This window comes from Protopterus annectens, chromosome 8.part1 (assembly GCF_019279795.1).
Source record: "Protopterus annectens isolate FY-2018-M chromosome 8.part1, PAN1.0, whole genome shotgun sequence".
NCBI classification, from domain to species: Eukaryota; Metazoa; Chordata; order Ceratodontiformes; family Protopteridae; genus Protopterus; species Protopterus annectens.
Window position 1 is genome coordinate 64881011 of NC_056742.1, and position 23496 is coordinate 64904506.

The following is a 23496-nucleotide window of genomic DNA, read 5'->3' on the forward strand; positions in this document are numbered from 1 at the left end:
GTATTGCTATTAAGTTTTTATGAAATTATTGCATGCACCACAGAGCTTACATGTTGGAGAGCCATCCAAAGGTATCTTTAAAGGTGAGTGACATCATCAACAATGATAAAGGATGGATAAGGTAAGTGCAGTACATGTGCCTGTCCACAAAAGCAGGTGTCAAGGAAGACACAAGCACACTCTCTCAGAGACTCACACACATTATCACAGTTGACAGGGCCAGGATTAGAATTCCTAACTAACTAGTTTGCTGCACTACAGTATTATGCAGGTATCACATGCACCATAGAGGTTATCAGGCTGATATATGGGCAAAGGGTATGTCAAGGTGACTGACATCCGAAGGCATGCTACAGCAGGGCAATGGGAGGTGTAGTGAGTGTGAATTGCTTCCAAATCATTAATCTCCCCACACACACAGACATAGATTTGCCAGTACTGACATGCATGGGTTCATTGCTTCACAGGTTTGTAGTAGTTAACTGCGCCCAAAGGTTGTACAATGCTAGGCAAATGGTATACCTTGGCATCAGGCCACATGAAGATGGTCTGCAGTGTTGCTCAGGGGTGTAGTCCCTGGATTGGCCCACACAGGTGGGTATTGTATTCACCATCCACTCATCTGGGTTACTATTGTGGGTGGCCAGTGCTGTCCAATGCTTGCCATGTATGCGTTCTATATTCCATAACATGGACGGTGTCTGGGTTGTGCACAAGTCCCACATGCATGTTCTGTGACATGTGGAAGTGTACCTGAGGTGTCTGGGGCATGTTGTGTGGACAGATTGCTATAATCTGATGTGGCATTCCTGACCTCATGTGGTGAGAACTGACTATGGAACTGAGGTTGATCCTGCACCTACAGTGACAGCATGATATAGGCATTCACTGGTGTTAGTGGCATCTGTTCATACAGGGCATGTGTATAACGCATGGTATTTCCTTTGTATACATTTGCTGACTCTACAGTTGTTGCAGGTGTCCAGTGGGGAACATAGCAAAGTACCACTGTAAGCAATTATTTGACTAATGTAAGGATGGAACAGGGTGCCATGTCCTCTGTAGTCCACTGCAATCACACTGTGGTTACTATCTGTGGGCAATATGCAGGGAACTACCAACATAGTGGCTGTTGCCTAGCCAAGTCTGTTTGTGTATGAGACATGGGTGGGGAGTGTTCTTTAAGTAATACAAGTGTTGCCTGTATTGTTCCCCAATCCATAATGTCACATGCAGGGGTATGGATTGTCTACACCAAACTCTCTGCTGTTTGACATCTGTTGTCCTTGTAAGGTGGACATTGTGACATATAGTAGGTCTTCGATATAAGAAATTTGCAAAACCCATCCCACAATGAGTCCTGTTATTACACAATCACAGCTACCTCCACACAGGATACTGATAACAAACACACACGCACTTGAGAGTACTGAGATTCAACCCCCTACCTAGCTATGTATTGCTACTAGAGTGTACTGCTTTTATCGCACGTGCCATGGAGCTTATAGGGCTAGCTCCTCCCCAAAGGTGTATTTCAAGGTTAATGACATCAGCAGGCTTGCCAAAGTAGGGCAATGGAAATTGTAGTGACTGTGAACGGCCTCAAAAGCAATTATCCCTACACAAACAAACACATACACAGTTTCACAGTTGTCATGTCGGGAATTAGAACTTCTCCCTAACTAGTACATCACACTATAGCATTGCACAGTTATAGCATGTGCCGCAGAGCTTATAGAGCTAGACTTTCCCCAAAGGTGTATTTCAATGTGAATGACATGAGCAGGTTTGCCAAAGTAGGGCAATTGACAATGTAGTGACTGTGACTGGCCTCAAAAGCATTGATCCCTACACACACAGAGTTTCACAGTTGCCATGTCTGGGATTAGAACTCCTACATCACACTATAGCATTACACAGTCACAGCACACGCCACAGAGCTTATAGGGCTAGTCTTTCCCCAAAGGTGTATTTCAAGGTGAATGACATCAGCAGGCTTGACAAAGTAGGGCAATGGACAGTGTAGTGACTTTGACTGGCCTCAAAAGCATTGATCCCTACACACACAGACTCAAACACACACACACAGAGTCTCACAGTTGTCATGTTTGGGATTAGAACTCTTATATCATACTATAGCATTATGCAGTAATAGCACATGCCACAGAGCTTATAAGAGTAGGTTTTCCCCAAAGGTGTATTTCAAGGTGAATGACATCAGCAGGCCTGCCAAAGTAGGGCAATGAAAAGTGTAGTGACTGTGATTGGCCTCAAAAGCATTGATCCCTACAAACACACACAGAGTTTCCCAGTTGCCATGTCTGGGATTAGAACTCCTACATCACACTTTAGCATTACACAGTTATAGCACGCACCGTGGAGCTTATAGGGCTAACCCTTCTCCAAAGGTGTATTTAAAGGTGAACGACATCAGCAGGCTTGCCAAAGTAGGGCAATGTGGAGTGCAGTGTGTGTGAATGGGCCATAAACCATTCATCTGGAATTACACACAAAACACTCAGTCACACACAAAGGTTTACATTTGACAGGAATGTGTATACAACTGCTAGAACAAAAATGACTTGTACATTCATGTTACACAGTTATCACATGCACCACTGACACTATAGTGCTGAGGGCTACCAGAAGCAAATGTCTACAGTGATAGATAGTTGCACATCATGTGGTATTGGCCAATTGGATGTGTGCTGGGTGGGACAGGCCTCATGATGGGAAGCTCTGTGTCACTGTCTGTCACTCTCTTCCACACATCTATGTATGTGTATGTTTGGCCTATTACAGTGTGTTGTCTTTGGATGTATGTGTGTATTCCTATCCAATGTGTGTGCAAAGCATGACTGGTGTGCAATATGGAGTGTGTGCACAGACATCTATGACTGACAGATATGTATAGTCCACTGTTGTTTCCAAACATGGGCTTCATGTGGGAGCATGCCCAGTATGACCTTTCAGTATTTTGTTGTCAGCCATGGGCTTTGTTTCTCTAAGTGTGGGAGAATGCCCAGTATGACCTTCTGTACTGAATGTGTGAATCCATTCCAGGTAGGTTGTACTCCAGTGCAGGCATTTGTGTTCTACACCTATAGCTAGCAACCTGTTTCTGTAGGATATCTGTAGATCGGTTGACAATATGGGGTCACAATGTACAAAGGATAGTGGGATACTGTAACTAATTGTGTCTGTGCTTCTTCTTCTACATGGATATCATGTCAGCAGAGATATTCAGTCATATGTACTGTTTTACACTGTGATGTTTTATGTCATCAACTACTGGCAGGTATATGTATTTGCTTGCAGTAATTTCCTGGAGAACACAAGATGAATGAAGCTGTGTCTAGTATTTTGGTCTGCAGCCTACATATTCTTGCACAATCATGCCATTCTGGAGGGGGAGCTGCAGATACTTGCTGATGGGTCTGTGTATATGGTTCAGCACCTTGGTACTGTGGTGGCTGAGGATCCCATGCTTGTACATCTATTGACGTGACAGTATGGCCATATCCTGCTGTGACCATACCTCAAAGCTGTACAAATTCACACAGGTTACCCAGAGGCAGGGCTCATATTTCTGGTCATTACCCCTTCACATTGTGGTTTACAAGCAGGTTTTTTGCCACCCATTCCTGTGTTTGCAGGCAGGGATAGTATGTGCACACATCTGAGTTTCAGACTTCAAACACTCCATGGCATCCATGGTTCTACCCCCCCCCTCTCTGTTATTCTATCCTCTTCCGAACATTATTCAAATGATATCTGATAAGTATTCCTATAGTTATCACTTCATCCCAGCAGTATTTAGGGGTTGGTCCACAGTCCATGCAGTAGGACATTGTTCACATGTTACTGGGATTTGTCGACATGGCCTTGCATTTGTATTCTGTGGACTGTGATATGTTATTTGGAAGTCCATGAGATAACATACATTGGCAGTACGGTTGAGACACAGACCTTTCACAGAGGACTGTAGGGCATTTGGTAGTGATGTAGGCCATATGTAGCAGCCCATTGCATTGTGTCACTCCTACAGTGCCAGGCTGCAAGCCACTGTATTCCCTTGGGGTGACAGGGTAGGTGTGCAAGGTGTTAATGTCAATAGTTTCTGTTCTTATTGATCCATTGGTATGGATGCTGGCAGGGTGCTGCTACCAGCTAAGAACACAACTGCATGGGACACTTCTTCAGCATGCTGCATTCTGTGGCTATTCCCATATAGAGGTGGGAGTCATATTGTACTCATTCCCAACAGCAGGGTTATGACCTGTGAGGTACCTGTAGCTGATGGTGGGGTGAGCTGGGGGCATGTGTTCTATGGAAGCTACTTGCAGCTGACTCATCAATAGAGTTGGAGCATTCCACTTATGCTGGCTTATGCAGGGACATCAATGGTTTCTCAGGACTTCATACCTGTGCCTTTTGTGGTCTGCTAGTGTTTGGCCAGACTACATCAGTATTCCATACTCCACAGCCAACTAATGTGCTGCTAACCTGTATGTGCAATTTCAAAGGTGTGACCATTTGACAGTAACATTTTATACACTCTGTCTAGGGTACTTCCAACTGTGTACTGTTTTATGTCTGGGCCCACATTCATGCCACGTCGATCTTTCAGATGGTGACAGATATTACATCCAAATAATTAGTATGGATTCCTGCTGGATTGTGTCTTGCAGGGATGCATTATGTTTGGCATTGCAGTTGTGAGAACTTGGCCCTGTCATCAACAGTATTGGCCACTGGCCACCGGGACCCCCCCTCCATGCATACATGCTGAGCACTTTCACACAATATACAACAAACAACAACCTAACACACAGCGCCCTGTATACTGCACATGTGCAACAATCTATAATGCTACTTTCGCCAGCTCAGGTAATCTGTGCTCAATTGTTATTATACCTTCATGTGCATGTTACTACATTTCTACATAGGATTGTGGGAGGGGGCACACCTGACAACTGTAAACATTTGCTATGACTGTACTGGTAGTTCAGGTACTCTGTTGGCTTCCATTTCATTCTGTATTCTGACCTATCATGCAAACTAGAGGCATAGCAGTGTACTACAGTTCTTAGGTTTGATTGATCTACATTTCAGTTTCAGACTTCTTACCCTTCAGAACTAAAATCCCACTGCCTGACCTGTTGTAGTCTGTCTATGTAGGTCTGGAGGAGGGGCTGTTCTCCATAGCCATCAATCAGGCACCTTAGCACAGCCTTTCTTTGTCTTTGTCTACATCTGTCCTGCTGGCTCAGACTGGTGGGTATGTGAGCCTCACTGACATGAATGCGTGTGTCCTATGGACAGACATTTGGCCTATCACATGTCCTGCAGTGGGTTTTGTCATCTTGTCTAGTACTGCCTATTATGTTGACACCAGTATTTGTTATGGATTTCATACTGCCGATATAGGTTTCTACTATCTGCTGCCATCCCATTCAGCCACCCGATTCCCTTACATGCTCACATCCGTACCATAGATACAGGTAGCAGAACATACTACTACATTCAGCAATTGATACTGAGAGTGACTTACCTTGTGTTGCAGTATTGAGAGTGGTGCTGGAGGGCTGACTATGTTGGATGTACATAGTACACTCCCTATACATGGCTAGGCAAAGGTAGTGTCATGTTTGGCATCCCTTTTGCTGTATGTGCGAGTTAGAGAGATGTGTCATTCCCTGGGTTCCTACTGTGTCAGTGTATGTGCTTTGCATTGCCTCTTTGCCAAGGCCTGGGCATACTGGGCATGCCTCCTTCTGCCTACAGGGGCAGGCTCAGGTTGTTCCTCCTCTGAGACACTCTTTGCCTGTGCTGGCCTTGGCAATGGTGGGAGGCTGTGTGGCCCTGCCCCATGCTGTTCCTGCTGCAGAAATTTCCACAGGATCATATTGTGTAGCATGGCACATACAATGACAATTTGGGTACATATAGCTGGTGAGTACTGCAAGGCTCCACCGGATATATCCAGGCACTGGAACCGTGACTTGAGCATCCCAAACACATGCTCTTTTATCATTCTTGTCTGTGCATATGCCTCATTATGGAGTTCTTGTTCAGGTGTGTGTGCATTGCTTATGGGTGACATCAGCCACTGCTCCAGTGCGTAGCCAGCATCCCCCACTAAGTGGTCATATGGGATGTCCCCATTGGCAAATCTCTGGTACAGCTGCGTCATATGCAGATGTGAGAGTTGTGATAGCTTTCAGGGCTGCCAACACACACATACATCATAATGCCCTGGGCATCACACAATACCTGGCAGTTGATGGAGCAGAAGTCCTTGTGGTTTATGTAGAATCTACCCCACTAGCCAGGTGGTGCTTTGACGTGTATGTGCATGCAGACTATAGCACCAATTACCTCAGTGTATTCTGCTATTTGGTGGAAGAGATGCATATTGCTGGTCAGCGCCTCACGGGTGTTGAGGAAATATATGTGCTCACTGGCATGTGCTGACATGGCAACCAGGAAATGGTGGAGTACCCTGGATGCTGATGCCTGTGAGATCCCCATGATATCCCCAGTTGGCCTTTGGAAGGTACCTGTGGCTAGTACTCTAAAGCCTACACATACCTTGGTATCCACTGAGATGGGTTCCCCTCTGTTGGTTCTGTGTGTGAGGCATGGCTGGTGCAGCTCAACAGTTTGCTGTAGGAGGTTATTGTCCACCCTATAGCGCTCCAATATCTCCAGCTCATGTAGCCCCTGGTAGGTTATGCTAGATCTGTCCACTCTTCTCCTTCTCTTCACTTTGGGTTGGTCATCAGCATTATCATCCTCACCACCCTCAGCCTCTTCCACATGTTGATTTATGAGAGCAAAAGCAGCCCCTATCATTTTGTTGCTTTTGTCAGGTAAAATTTCCCCATTTGTGTACACCAGTGGTGTAGAGTTTGTGCAAAAAACCAGAGGGACAGGTGTTTGCATAGTTTATTGTAGTGTGCTGGGCTGGGCTGCTGCCTGTGTAATTGGCTGATTCTGATACATTTTGCATGCTAGTTATGCCAGTTCTACTTGATTACCTTCCTACTGCTGTTTTCCCTTCCCATTGCCTTCCTGTTTAAGCCCAGAGGTGTGCCGTGCAAACCCAATGCTCAGATGTGAAAGGAGCTGCTATTTCCTGGTTTCATTTTTTTTTTTTTTCTTTAAAACCTGGTGCGTGGCACGTACACCCGTTTAGGCAATGTAAACACTTCTAGGCAGTTTCAGACACACCCCCTTCCTTAGCTCTGCTAAGCTAAGGGCAAACCCGACCCACAGAACTCCAATAAGCTTACAGTATATAAACGAAAAGCAAAACGGCTATACAGGTAAAACCCAGTATATAAAAAAAGAAAAGTATATGAGAGAAAACACTATACCGGGTACCACACAATAACGTCTTTATTTAAACAAAGTAAAAAGGAGAGGTGAGCGCTTTCACAACCTTCGTTGCTTCATCAGACAAAGAATTAACTGTTCAACTGCTTGTTTTATATCACTCTCAGTCAAAAAAATGTTTTCCAATTAGTGACATCATACAACTTTTGAAAATTTAAAGGCATATATGACAAGAATATTGTAAAATGCATATAAATATATACGAAAATGTAAAGTATGTTCATATTTATGCGTATCTATTTTAAAACAGTTAAATAATCTCATTAAAAATGCATATATATAAAAAAATGCATTTTTTATATATATGCATTTTAATGAGATTATTTAACTGTTTTAAAATAGATACGCATAAATATGAACATACTTTACATTTTCGTATATATTTTATATTCATATGCGTATTTTACAATATTCTTGTCATATATGCCTTTAAATTTTCAAAAGTTGTATGATGTCACTAATTGGAAAAAAATTTTTTGACTGAGAGTGATATAAGCTTACAGTATGCCTGACACGCCCCTCTATGATGTCAGCTAAGTCTTATGCTTGCACCATGGTTTTCCTGCACTTACACAGTTGGGTGCTGGCTAGCAATGAGGGGAAATCTGTTACTCAGTATCATTCCCCTCATTTGCATACAATTGACTGCTAATGCCTAGTTACAAGTCTAACAGTAGGCCTCCCCCCTTAGCAACCAGTATTCAGTAGCCTTGTTGTCTTCTTACTGCAATTGACTATAATGGCAAAACTGATTTTGCTTAAAAACTTTGTTCAAGGTTTTATTTTTGTTTTTGGGCCAATCCCGTTTGCACACTGCTCCCCTACACTTAAACGGCCAAAATCGGACAAAAAAAAAGTTATTTTTTCTTATTTTGAACCTATTTTCCATGCCAATGGCCATATATTTGGCCATTGGCATGCCTTCCACATTATAAACACCTATTTATATGGAGCTGTCATGCCTCTGTTTTGCAGTTTGCAGAAATGTACTCGGTTACTAGCCAAATACATTTCTGCAGGTTACACTACTCCTGCACGGATGGCTGGCAGCTTCCTGGATCACTAATTCACCTCATTTGCATGGTTTTCACCTGCAAATGGGGTAATTAGCATATAGGAGCTGTGTCCATGCAGGAATAGTGCAGGAGGGCACGTGCATGTGCCAGGAGCTTGTTCCTAGATCTCTCGGCGGCCATATTGCCTCCAGCAGCTGTTGCACTATTCCTGCACCCTGTGCAGAGCAGATTGCCTTTCTTATGACCATGTTTCTTTTTTGTACCTTTTTAAAAATCTTTGGATTTGATCTTTAATTTTTTCATACTTACTCTGTCGCTTTTTTTTCCAGGTGGCCTAATGTTTTTCATGGATCTGATGTATTAATGAACACAGATTTTATTAGAAGCTTTTCACAGTTTTTCTTTCCTCTAATTTCTCTCTTAATCATTCTGAATATTTTCTTTCTGAAAATTCTAGGCTTCTTGCATAAAAGAAACAATACAAAATGTCTTCCTTATCCTGAATAGTCCACTCTGTCATCTTAATGACTCTTTTTTGGCCTGTTAGTATTTGTAATTTTTGTGGACTACAACTTCTTTCTACAATGGGCGGGGGGGGGGGCATCCTCTCCCGAGCCTGGTCTAACCCCACTGTAGGAATGTTTTCATGTCTTGAGGATTCTACACTGTCATTTTGCCTGGTTCTGGCACCAGTATGTACACCAGGATTGCAGATTTTTTAACCTACCTATATTATGCATTGCTCTCTCTTTATGTGTATGTATATTTGTGTGTGTGTGTGTGTGTGTGTGTGTGTGTGTGTGTGTATGTATATATATATATATATATATATATATATATATATATCTGCATTGCTCTCTCTCTATGTGCATATGTGTGTGTGTGTGTGTGTGTGTGTGTGTGTGTGTGTGTGTGTGTGTGTGTGTGTGTGTGTGTGTGTGTGTGTGTGTATATGTGTGTGTGTGTATATGTGTGTGTGTGTGTATGTGTGTGTGTGTGTGTGTGTGTGTGTGTGTGTGTGTATATATATATATATATATATATATATATATATATATATGTATATAAAATCAGTGCCGTCTTGGTGAAATTTTGTATAAACAAGATCCACTACTTGAGGATGAATTCAGTTCCAGCAGTACTTCTCTCCTTTTCTTGCTGATTTTATCACCTTTCCATTCAAACCTCAAACCTCCACTGAGAGGATGACCATGTCATACCAAGCAGTGAAAAAAAGCGAATGATGTGGATTACACTGTGTACTGCATACAATGCAACTGACAGCAGTCAGAATAAATGTTAATGGACTGCACAATTGCAATCACCACTTAAAGGCATGGCAGCAACAGGCACTCTAACAACATTGTAATGTGTGTGCTAACACCATACAGTCTGTTACAGGGTACTAACATGCTGAGGGAATTCAGCCTGACTGGGCAAAGGGTGTTGGTAGAACACATTGCAACAATGTAGAGGTCTTAATCCTGACAGCACACAGGCAACCTGGCAGGAGAGGTTGTAGTCTTTATGATGAGATTCATCCTGACAAGATCCCAGGAACTGGCAGGCCATGATGCCATCTGGAGAGAATTATTCATTTGGCAGTATGTGAGGAAATGGAAAGGCAGGTTGCAGCCTTCTGAGAGGTTCTTCTTGACAGGTAAGGAGAGACAGATAGGACAAGTTGCAGAACCTGACATAGCATAGGGAGCATAGGCAGGCTATGTTTCTGTAGACATTGTGTCTAATGCATACAAACAGCATGACATGCTATAATGGCTTGTCAGGTGCCAGCACCCCATCCATAGACTGTGCTGTTGGTACAGGTGAGAGGACAGCAAGCTCACATAACCATGACTAGAACCTGATGGTGTAGTGTCCAAAGAGTTACCAAACAACAGAGCACACAGGAATTTGAGCACCACATGGATGTTGGGGACAGCCGGATGTAAATTCTGACTATACTGGATTGTCATACATACATACAGATAAATACATGTAAGTGACAGGTTTACATGTGCTATCATGAAGCCAAAGGAATAGCAGCGACTGCAGAATTTCACTAGACAGTAGAAAGAGGTCCTAATACAGGTCTTACACACATATGTTAGAATAAACCAAACATAAGCAAAGCTGCGGCTACATTTCTTTATTCCACATCACATTTTGGTACCTCGGCTTCAACAGCCTTCAAAGGAATTACCTCATTACATTCAGTAACCCTTTTATATCCCCCTAATTACAGTGTTAATTAGTTAAATACATTCCCTTCCTTTTAATAATGACTTTAATTACCCAAATGTTAAAGGTGCCTCACACAGATATAAAAAACATCTTTCGTTTTTATGCTGTTGTTACACATTTTTTATACATTTCCATTATAAAATTTCTTTATATAATAAATGTAAATAACTTATTACTTTTTCCATTCCACCATGTTTCATTGAATGTCCTATGCTAGTGGTGCCCACTAATATTTAAGTTATATCCCACTAACAATGATTAAATGTGCCACTATACTTTTCCTACTTACATTTATTTTTCATGACATTTTCTATGTTTCCTTACCTATTCATCTGTACATTAAATCTTATAAGCCACAGTTTACTTCCAAATTCACTCCTCTAGGATATAAAGTACCTAGATTGATAATAATTTTTGTCTCCAGTTTTACCAATCTGCTTTTGAATGCTTTACTTCCTATGTTATCACCCCTCCACCAAAAGGTTGTGCCAATACACTAAAGAAAAAACTGTCAACATTTCCCCCATGTGATGTTCTAAAATGCTCAGTAATCGGACTTTCCATTCTTTTGTTTCTTATGTCACCTAGATGTTCCAGTATTCTCAATTTTACCTTTCTTTTTGTTTGCCCCACATACCATTTTATGGGTGTGCATCCACATCCAGTGATGTAAACCACACCACATGAATTACATTTAAATTCACTCAATCTAAAACTTCTTGCCATTTATCATCCAGCCAGCTACATTTTTAATCTTACTACATATTTTACAGGCCCCACATGGAAACGTACCATTCCTATCCCTATTTCTGTCTTCTTTTTTCACTTTTAATAACTCTTTTAAAATTTTAAACCTACCATAAGAAAAAGTGACTTTTTCTGGAAATATTTTTCCTACCACTTTATCTCTTTTTAATAACAGGCCATACATTTTCCACCAATTTTCTTATTTTAAATGTTAGTGGAGAAAATTTTGTCACAAATAAAATGGGATCCACCTCCATAACCCCCTCTCTATTTTCTTCTGTATGACCAACATATCTTCTGATGAAATTGTCCTCATTGCACTTCTTGTTTCCCCTTAGCTTATTCAGAGCTGCCTGCATAATATTTTCACCATATCCTCTCTTCCCCAACTTTTTCTTTACCTTATCAAATTCACTCCTCAGTATACTTTTATCAGCTGTATTAGTAAAAATCATCCTGAATTCCCCATAAGGCAAAGCTTTTATTAAATGTGGGGGATGAGCACTACTAGCTTCCAAAAAGTTTTCTGCTGCTGTTTCCTTGTGATACGGATTATATTGCAAACTTCCCTCTATGTCAATGTAAAATTCTACATCCAAAATGGCATGCTTTCTCTGTTCATTCTATAAGTAAACTGTAATCCAAAAGTGTTCTGATTCAATGTGTCCATAAAGCACTCAAAATCATGCATTTCCCCTTTACACACAAATATCAGATCATCTATAAAACGTTTAAATAACACTATGTTATTCTTCATAAATTGTGTTGGATATATAAACACATTTTCAAAATAAGACATGAATGGTATTGCATATGAGGGGGTAAAAACCGCCCCCATTGCTGTCCCTTCCAACTGCAAAAACATCTTTCCTTCATACTCAAAATAGTTGTGTGTTAAGGCATATTCCAACAGCTGACAAATATATGAGGTTCTAGGACCTTCCCCCATCATCCTTCTAACTGCTTCCAAACCTTTCTCAATTTTTATATTTGTAAATAAAGATTTCACATCCACACATACAAAATAATATTCAAATTTCCACTGTATATGCCTTATAATGCCTCTGTTAATTGTTGCTTGACTAATTTTATAACATTGCTGGCTGACTTCAGAGTTGTGCACTGTTATTTTTGCTATACTGTATAGTTTTTCAGATCTCTGCTGAAGGTGTTGTTTTTCCCCACCTCCCCCTATTTCTCTGTGTCTTAAGTTGGTATAACTGGTTTTACATCCTTTGTGTTATCTGACTATCTCAAGGATTACTTGCATAAAATTAGACCCTTTTAGTAACAGCCTGCATATCATTGCTGGAGCCTTCCTGTGTCCTGACAGAGTCCTCTTCAAACTATCTGTAGATATACAGAGCTAAGTATATTTTTCTGGCACTTCAGGGTTGTGTACTGTTAATTGCTGCTTGACTAATTTTATATCATTGCTGGCTGACTTCAGAGTTGTGCACTGTTATTTTTGCTTCACTATGTAGTTTTTCAGATCTCTGCTGAAGGTGTTATTTCTCTCTACCTCCCCCTATTTCTCTGTGTCTTAAGTTGGCATAACTGGTTTTACATCCTGTGTGTTATCTGACTATCTCAAGGATTACTTGCATAAAATTAGACCCTCTTAGTAACCACCTGCATATCATTGCTGGAGCCTTCCTGTGCCCTGACAGAGTGCTCTTCAAACTATCTGGAGATATACAGAGCTAAGTATATTTTTCTGGCACATCAGAGTTGTGTACTGTTAATTGTTGGTTGACTAATTTTATATCATTGCTGGCTGACTTCAAAGTTGTGCACTGTTATTTTTGCTTCACTGTATAGTTTTTCAGATCTCTGCTGAAGGTGTTGTTTTTTCCTTTACCCACCCTCCCTATTCCTGTTTTGTTGTTTAAATTTGGAGGCTTTTGCAGTTGCCCACCCCCACTGTAGATTTGATCTGGGACACTCCCCCCAGTCCCATCTCTTTACCTCATTCTACCTAATAGACTCCTTTTCCACCTGTTTTTAGTTATTTTTAATTTAATTGCATTTTTTTAAACTGTTTGGTCTAACATTGCTACATACTTGTGTGCTAGCTTGAGCTGCATTTGAATTGTTTTTACTGCTGTTTTAGCTACTTTTCTGTATAAAAAAAAATCTAAGCCTGTTTCCTACCTTTCCTGTAACAAGTATAGCCCAGATTCAGATTTGCTGTATCCAGGACTGTATGTAAGCTTCTGAGTCCCCCAAGCTTTATGTGTTGGAGGGAAGCCTTCTAGCTTATCAGTGGGAGTGATAAGCACTAAGTAACCTATCTACCACATAAGGAGTGGTTCTGGCCCAGAAATTGAAGTTACTGGCTATTTGGGCAGTTTTTCCATCTCTCTCAACTTTGATTTAAAAGCCACATTTGCACTTGTTTCCCCCCTTTCCTGTAACTAGTTTAGTCCAGATACAGATTCTTAGTTTTAGCACTTGAATTTGCTTATTCGTGATCAGCACTTGTTCAGAACTTGTTGTAAGCACTAAATAACCTGCTAATTACTACAGTACTCAACCTTCTTCATTACCTATAAGAAAACAATTTTAGTACTTGCTTGTGTTTGCGGTGGTGGTGCTGCGGTAGCGTTGTCGCCTCACAGTAAGACATTGTCCTGTTCGATTCTCAGCTAGAGCTTCTTCTGCATAGACACATGCGTGAATGGGCGTACCTTCGTTGAAGGTTGTGCATCAGGGCTGGCAACTTGGCACGTAAAAATCTACTGCCAATCATTAGCGGACCGGAGTTCCACTGTGGCGACCCCTAACCGGGAAAAGCCGAAAAACACAACAACAACTTTCCTCACTTGCTTAGTGAAAAACAGCTCTTGTACTCACTTTCCTCACTTATCTAGAGGAAAACAGTTTTTTATTCAGGCATTCCAAGGTTCAGCTCCCAGTGTTTTCTCCTGTCTATCTGATGAATCTGGGCATCGTGGGGCAATGTAGAAATTACCTCATGTACACAGACAACCCTGTCCTCCTACCACCCAACATTACAACCTGTGAGAGATGCACTTATCTAGCCAAACTGGAGGTAAAGCTCTCTACAAACAAGACTGAACTTGACAGTCAAGAGGAGAAGGTAAACATTTGCACCACACCACACTCATCACATAGTCTCACTAAATCTACACCACCAAAATCCACACATAGAAACACAAAAACATTCACAGAGGCTCTCAATAATAATCTGCTCAAGCAACAGAGACCTCAAAAGCAGAAATGCAAACATCCTCCACCCCCCAATAAAACCCAAATGACACATAGCCCGCAGTCTCAGTGTGACACTCAACCACAGCCAATAAGGCAAAATAACATACCCAACACACTAGTCATAGGTGACTCTATAGTCAGGCACAGTGATGTCCAACTCACCAGGCTAAACAAGGAGAAGTTTATGCTCAGCTGCCTGTCGGGTGCCAGGATCCACCACATAACCCACGCACTCCGGTCACTCCACAACAAGTACAAATATGACTCTGTCATTGTCCATGTTGGTGTAAACGACCTGAGATGTACCTCTCTGGACTACATGAAAACAGACATGGAAGAGATCTCTGATCTTGTAGCCCAGGCAGGTATGATCCTAGTGCTGAGTAGCATTCTGCCATCACCCAGAATGATACCGCAGTACAAGGACAAAATGATTGACTCCAACAATCGGCTAAGCTTCTGGTGTCATTCTAAAGGGATCCAGTATCTGTCTGCCTGGGATGACATGGTCGACAGACCATGATGCTTTGCCAGAGATGGCCTGCACCTGTCACCCCTGGGATTCCAGATACTGGCTAAGGTTCTTGCCGCCCCTATAGTGCCTTTTTAGGCAAGGTTCAAATGACAAATTCACCACCATAACAGGAACAGGCAAGCAAAAACTGAGGGTAAAAAAAAAAAAATGTTTTAATTTATTTTCTCTTTTTTAATTATAATCTTCACATGTAGTTGTTTACTTCTATTTCTTACTATTATTGCTTGTAATACTTGTTTTTCTTGTACTGTAATTATATATTGTATTTTCTGGAGCTTTTCTCCTCGGGTCTCCACTGAAAATGGGACAAAATCCCAGTTGGACTAACCCGGTTAACAAATGTCAATAAATAAAATAAATAATAAATGATGCTACTCAATGCTAGAAGTCTAAATCTCAAAATGCACTCATTCGAGGCACTCCTTAAAATGGAGAACATCGATATCTGCGCAGTGACTGAGACCTGGTTCAAGGCTCCAGAGAGCACCCCTGCACTACCAGGCTATAACACATACCACACTTTTCGGCCATGTGACCTGGACCGGAACACCAAAGGTGGAGGTGTGTCCATATTCATTAAGGATATCCACACCTCCAGGCTAGTTGCTCAACATAAGGAGGCTGAGGTTATCCAAGTGCAACTAACTCTGGGCAAAACTGCAATCCAAATTGTAGCTTGTTACAGGTCCCCCACCATGCCCCAGGATTCCCAGTCCTCTTTTCTTGATGTACTGGAAAATATTAGGGTTCAACCAAACACCCTAATAATGGGAGATTTCAACTACCCAACCATTAACTGGGAAAACTATTCATGTACCAACTCCTTCGCTCAACGCTTTCTGGAATTCATGAACTCCAATGCCCTGTCTCAACTTATCCACACCCCCCAAGTGCAACAATATCCTAGATCTAGTCATTACCAACATGAGTGACTGATGTTCCACACTTGAACTCAACGCCTCATTGGTCCGATCCGACCATAAGCTAATTACCCTAGATATCCACATCCTGTCCCCACCCCCCATTAAGGAAATCACGATAATAAATTTCTCCAAAGCCAACTTCATGCTTCTTAAGACAGAAGTGGTGAACTTCATGACACCCATGCAGATGGACAATACAGTTACGACTACTAAATCCTACACAAATGCACATTATAAGCACTTACACGAGTGCATGGATCGTGCTATCCCAAACAGAACCAAGACGCAATCCTCCAAAAAAAGGAAGCCAATCTAGTGGCCCCCTGCTATAAACAAACTGTACAAGAGAAGGAAGAAACTGTTGCAAAAGACAGTAAAATCCCATGAGTGGAGGAGCTCCCTGGTCAGCCTCAGTAAGTAGCTGCGATCCCTGATAAAATCCTCCAAAGCTAGTTATGAAAACAAAATCACCACTGATTCTAAAGACAACCAGAAAGCATTCTATAGCTATGTCAAGAATCTCAATGGCAACACTCAGATCTGCTCTGAGTTACAGCACAATGGCACTAAATATACAAACCCAAATAATATTGCCAACATCCTGGCACATAGGTTCAGTGCTAACTTTACCAACCTCTCAACCCCTAAAGAGCCCATCTGTATACCAGAAGAATGCAAAGTTCCTATAATCATGGCTGCACAGGTAGAAACTACACTCTCCAAAGCCAAGAACACAGCATTCATGTGACCAGACAATATCCCAGGTTGCGTTCTACATGAACTACAGAATGAACTGGCACCTAACCTAAGTACCATGTTCAATCATAGCCTTACCTCAGGCTTTGTGCCCGCTGAATGGCGCACAGTGATGGTTATCCCACTCCACAAGGGGGGAGCCACCACGGACCCTGGGAACTACTGCTCCATTAGCCTGATGAGCCTGGTCTGCAAGGCCATGGAATGTATCATCATGGATCTTATAAACAAAGACATTGGTAATCTCCAAACTCTGGACCCCACCCAGTTCGGGTTTGTAAAAGGCAGATCAGGTCTCCTAAACCTGATAGACTTCTTTGAAGCAGTCACCAAAGCCGTAGACAAGGGTAAGGTGGTTCACACAGCCTATCTAGATCTTGCAAAGGTTTTCAACACCATCCCCCACTCTGGAATTATAGATAAACTCACTAAACTAGGTATAAATCCCTATGTCACAAGATGGGTTGCCAACTGGCTCACTGACAGAACCCACACTGTGAAAGTAGCAGACTCCAAATCCGACTTCAAACCAGTGACAAGTGGAGTACCACAGGGTTCAGTCCTGGGTCCTCTCCTGTTTGATATCTACTTCTCTGAAGTACAGGCTAACACAGAAGGTCTTTGGCTAATGAGGTTTGCAGATGACTGCAAACTAGGAGCCATAATCGAAACTCCTAACGATGTGAACATCCTACAAAAGGGCCTCACTGAGACAGATGCCTAGTGTCAAAGCCATGGCCTCAAGCTCAATGCCAAAAAGTGCACTGTCATACCCTTTGGTAAAACTCTGTACCCATGAACTACAACATAGGCGGTAGTATACTTAACACCGAAAGTCTGATAAGAGACCATTGGGACAAAGGTGGACAGTAATCTCTCCTTTGATAATCACATTGTCACAGTAGTCAGGAAATCCTTCTACATGGCACACCTCATCACAAAAGGTTTCTCATCCAGAAAAAAAGAGGTCATTGTTCCTCCCTACTCATCACTCATTAGACCCATTATAGAGTACAACGCTCCTTTTGGTATGTACCTCACAAGACATCTACAACAACTGGAAAGGCCACAGAAATACCTCACAAAGAGGATTACCGGCCTCAAACAGATGCCCTCATGAGACTGTCTCAAAAAACTCCAGCTTTACTCTGTCGCATATCGCCTACTCAGAGGTGATCTCTGCCTAACATACAAAGCTATGTCAAACCCAGAGCTGCTGGACATGCTCCACTTAAAGAAATCCCAATCCCTCTGAGCTACACGCTCTAGGGACCTAAACCTTGTCACCACAATAAACAGAACATGCCGGAGGGATAGATTCCTGTCCCAGAGACTTCCCATACTCTGAAATAAGCTACATATCTATATCAAACAAAGCTCCTCATTAGCACTCTTCAAGAAAAAGTCTTGATGATTGGATGGGAAATAGGAAATTCACCCCGGGGATCACTTCTGTGGCTCTGTTCGACAGTGGCACAGGAAAATAATTTTCTTGGGTGGCAAAAGCCAGGGTACCTTTTTGGCTAGGCTTGTATAGGCCCTAGGGCCGATAGCCTAGTACCTACCTATGAACCTATAAACCTATATGTTCCAATATGTGCAACGTGTTTTTAATGTAAGATTGGATTCTTGGAAGGTACACTTTTAACTGAGAGTCCAAAAATATGCCTAAATTTTGTAAATAAGCCCCTACCCCTGAAACTATTGGTCTTCCTGGGGGTTTAGTTAGGGACTTCTGAAGTTTTGGAATCACAAAAAACTTTGCATCCTTAGGACACGTTAGATGTAATTTTTTAACACCCCTACCATGAAAGAAGTCAAGCCTCTCACCTCTTTCAAGCAGTTCCATCAAGCCCTCATTAAATTGCTACATTGGACTACTGGGTAGTTCCTTATAGGTTTTTCTATCAAATAACAATTCCAAGACCATATTATCATAGTCTTTCTTGTTCAAAATAACCCAATTTCCTCCTTGGTCAGCTTGCGTGAACACATATTTATCAGCAACACTTCGTAGTTGTTTAAGTGCTAACCACTGTTCTTTACTTAAATTGCATACATTAACATTTTTCGCACATTGATCATACATTTCTTCTATCTGTTTACACAATGCATTTTCAAATGCACAAACAGTATTAGAATTTTTTGGTGGAATAAATTAACTAAATGTAGGCATCTTAGGTATTTCTAATCTTCCATATGCTGTGAAAAAACAGCTTTGTGAAGCATTTACATTAACATTTTCATTTTCATTACCTTCCTCATAACTTTCATTTAAATTACAAAACGGGTTTTCATGCACTGAAAGATCTAATAACGAATTATCCATATCTTCTTCATATGTTAATGCTTCCACATTCTTTTCAGATTCATACTTTTTAAACCCCCAAAAAACTTTCAAATGTAGCTTTCTGCAAAAACACTTCACTTCACCTTATAAATCATCAAGTGATGGAATAGACGTGGGAACATACTTTGTGCCCTTTAAAGGCACTTTTTTTGCAGTTTCCATCACCCTTAAGTTAGATAAATTCACAGTATTTAATGCATTTTAATTTCTTCAACAAACATTGTCATAATGCACATCCCTTGCTGTTACCTAACTTGTGGCACATTATCAAAATTATGTGAGGCACCTGCATAGGACATTCCTTCTACATTTAAATCATCTACATTCACATTCACATTTATTACACTAACATTTGCATTATTAAAGTCCACTGCATTAACTATTTTGCTTGATGGTTGTTCAGAAAGGCAGGCTCCAGGGAATGGATTTACAGTGTCATATACAGTAAAAACCTTGTTTTGTCCATACAAAAAACTCAGTTCCTCTTTCCCTTTCCCTGGAACCTTCTGCCTCTCCCTTTTCCCCGATTCCGATTTTCCAATTCTTCCTTGCCTTCTATCTGGAGTAGATTCCCCACACTTTTGTTAACATCTTCAAATGACACATTTTTTGTATGTTGGTGATCTGTTCAGAAGAAACTGAAGCCTCATGGGAAGATGGGCCCGACTGACTTCTACTTCTTCTACCAGCAAAAAACGAACGCCCTTTCCTTTCATTTCACTGCCAAAAAAAATAATCCTAGTATTGTAATCCTTCACATCACAACTTAATTTCTTCTTCTTCCTGTCGATGATTTCCACCTCCACCTTGGCTACACACATTTTGATCTCATTTAATTTGCTGGAGAAGCTTGTTTCTGATGATTCAGTGATAAAAACTTCCTGCAGTTGTACGATAGTATTGCGTACCATCTCCTGCGCTCGAATGTTCCTCTTCACCAAAATTTTCAACCAATTCACAGTACACATCAGTGAAACCACTTTCCACTCCTCCAGTAAATCTGATTCTTCCTCAGAAAAATCATATGCTGGCAGTCGATCCACTCTAAAACCTCTAGGGGTAATGTTCAAGTCCACATATTTTTGCAGCAGCTTCACATCATAGTATAACGCAACTTCTTTTTTAAGCAATTTTTCAAGTTGTTCGTACCTTTCATCAGTGTGAGTCTCCAACCCGACAGACCAGGGGTCACTGTTTAACATCTTGTCATCTTGTTCTTTCCATAACTCCATACACCTCAACCTGCCACATTCCATTTGAGTTTTGAATACACCTGGGATAGCTGATGCTCCTTCCAATGACATACTGGAAACAAACAACCACAGTCCCCAGCCGAAATCAGGAAACACACCACAGGAATTCTCACTGTCATGCTATAATGGCTTGTCATGTGCCAGCACCCCGTCCATAGACTGTGCTGTTGGTACAGGCAAGAGGACAGCAAGCTCACATACCTATGGCTAGAACCTGATGGTGCAGTGTCCAAAGACTTACCAAACAACAGAGCACACAGGGATTTGAGCACCACATGGATGCTGTGTACAGCTGGATGTAAATTCTGACTACACTGGATTGTCATACATACACACAGATAAATACATGCAACTGACAGATGTACATGTGCTATCATGAAGCCAAAGGAATAGCAGCAACTGCAGAATTTCACTATACAGTAGAAAGAGGTCCTAATACAGGTCTTGCGCACATATGACAAGCATATCATTCAGAAGAATAAACCAGGCAAGGCCTTCCCGGACCAGGTATGGCAATTACTGTTGCAGGATATCAGTGCAATGGGAAACCATAATAGAACAGTGTAACATACCTGTTGCAAGATCACTGATGCGTTACTGCATACCAAAAAAAAGCCACTGGAAGTTGTCTGAGAGGTTGACCAATGGGCGTAAATTACCATGAAAGAGGTGCTTTACAGAGATGGAGAAGTTCCTTGTATCCCTTAGTAGGGAAGTGAGAGAACCCTTATACCTGGTGGTGGCTTGGATGTGGGAACAGGGTTGGTAATGAGTGGCTATTTGCAAGGGATAACCCAAGTGAGTAGAGGCACATGCCATTTCTGTATGACATCTGATAGCACCTGTGTATTGCTTACTCAGAAACATACATATACATTACTGTCAACCAGTTAAATAGCTGCAGCAGAGACAACCTGAATTATGTAGTATGTATATCCATACTGCATATGCATAAGACTGGCAGTCTATACATCATATGGTTGTAGGAGTCACAGGCATGTACCAACAATGCAGTAGGTATGGGAATTGTATCTATTCAGAGTTTCCACTTGGAAAGATCAAACATAACTCCAGAATGTTCCCTGCCAGAGGCATCACCTTGGAATCATTCAGCAGATGTGGACATCAGTAATCTAGGCAAAGAAAACAACTAATCAGACACTACCAGAGATGCTGAATGTGCTACTTGGCCTTTATGAAAACTTGCAACAACATGCACAGTGGTGTAGCATATAGTGAACTGGTTATCACATGCCTGGTGAGGGCAATGGTAACCCATTGGTCTGTCATTTGTGCATCTATGCAGACACTGGGATCAAGCTGTCATGATCATGCTAAGGTATGGATGCTCACTGTATAATCACACACCAGGTTTACAAGAAAGGAATCCACCATTTTGGAGATGGCTGCCCTGTACCACTGTCAATTGCCACCTCTATCCCTGGTTGTGAACACTTCAGTAAACATAGCCGGTGCTCTTCTTTCATCATTGTGGGCATCCACCAGGGGTAAGCCATTCAGGGTCCCACCATTCCATATCATCCTGGCTTTCGGTTCTCTTGGATGAGTAACACCTACCCATATGTATTTTTATGGTCAAGTTTGCCATAATTCTGCCAGAAAATAATAGAAGTGGTCACAGCAGAATTCCTTCAGAACCATTTGATGTGCTACACTTTCTCCTAAATTAGCTGTCTCCAGTGCTAACACTGCTGAGCCATACAGTTCACCTATCCAGCATTCTGCTCATGGAAATTCTACCCCATCACTGGACAAAGTCATCCATGTTTCTCCCTCAACCTCCTGAACATGAGCATGGTTACTGCTTACACTGTACATGATGCAGCCACTTATACTAGCATTGCTGCCTCCTTTTATTGTGACCCAAGTGAAGTTAACCGTTCTACCTACCCCTCCAGCTTATGTGAGCATGCTAAAGCCTGCTTCACAATGTGGCCCGTCTGTTCACTGTAATGTATAGCCTGGGTTTGCTAATGCACTCATCAGTTTTATTCTGTGTTTATCTTGTTATTGTCCAGCATTGTGGACTAGACATCACCTCTTTGCTATAACATATTGTGACTGCCTCTGCCTCATACTGCGGCCCACTGCAGCAAGTTCCACTGATGATGCATTGCCCAGCTTCTTGTCCTTTGCTGTCACAAATATGGCAGGCAGTGCTCCAGTATCCCCTAGTTTTCACTGAGCTATGATATGAAGCATGGTACAGACCACACATGTCTTGCTGCAGATCACAAGGGCTACTGAATTGATGGTGCATTGACACATTGTATATAATATTCTCTTCAATGCTCACCACTTGGTAGAGGATGAGTGGAAATACTTCTGCTTGATATGTTAGATGCTGTGTGTAGTGGCCAGGACCTAGGTAGTAAATGTGGCCCACCAGGCCCTCATGGAAATGAGTTAGGTTGTAGAACACCTGTATATTAGTGGCTCTCTCCTTTGCTGTATGGTGAAAACCTGGTATGCTGCTCCACATGCTGTGGCATAACAACTAGGGACTAGTGTAGGCTTTGAAAGGTTGATACCTGCAAAAATCCTAAAACATTCCCGTCAAATGCTGGAATGTCTCCATAGCAAAGGACAGTTAATGATACAAAAGAAAATTGTGTCCATTAGGATATGCAGTCTACACATCCTCCTTGATTCCACTTGAGGAAGGCACGTGCCTACTAGTCCCAGTAGGACATTATTGTTCATATGGTAGTTTCTCAACTGCATCCCAGTATGGGAGGTGATGGTATATCAGCCACTAAAATACTTTTGTGCAATGTGAAAAAATATTCAAGACACACTGCCAAACTGGTCACTAGTAGATGCTGACCAGCTAAAGCAGACACTATTGCTAATGTCTTAGTCTGAGAGATATACATGTATACTGAAAAAATGATGGTGTAGAAAAAAACAATGATTGCAACTGCATGTAATTATTTGCATTCAATATTATTTTCATTAGCATATTATTACGCATTTGCCTGTTATTACATAGTCATTCACATGCAAGGCATGCATG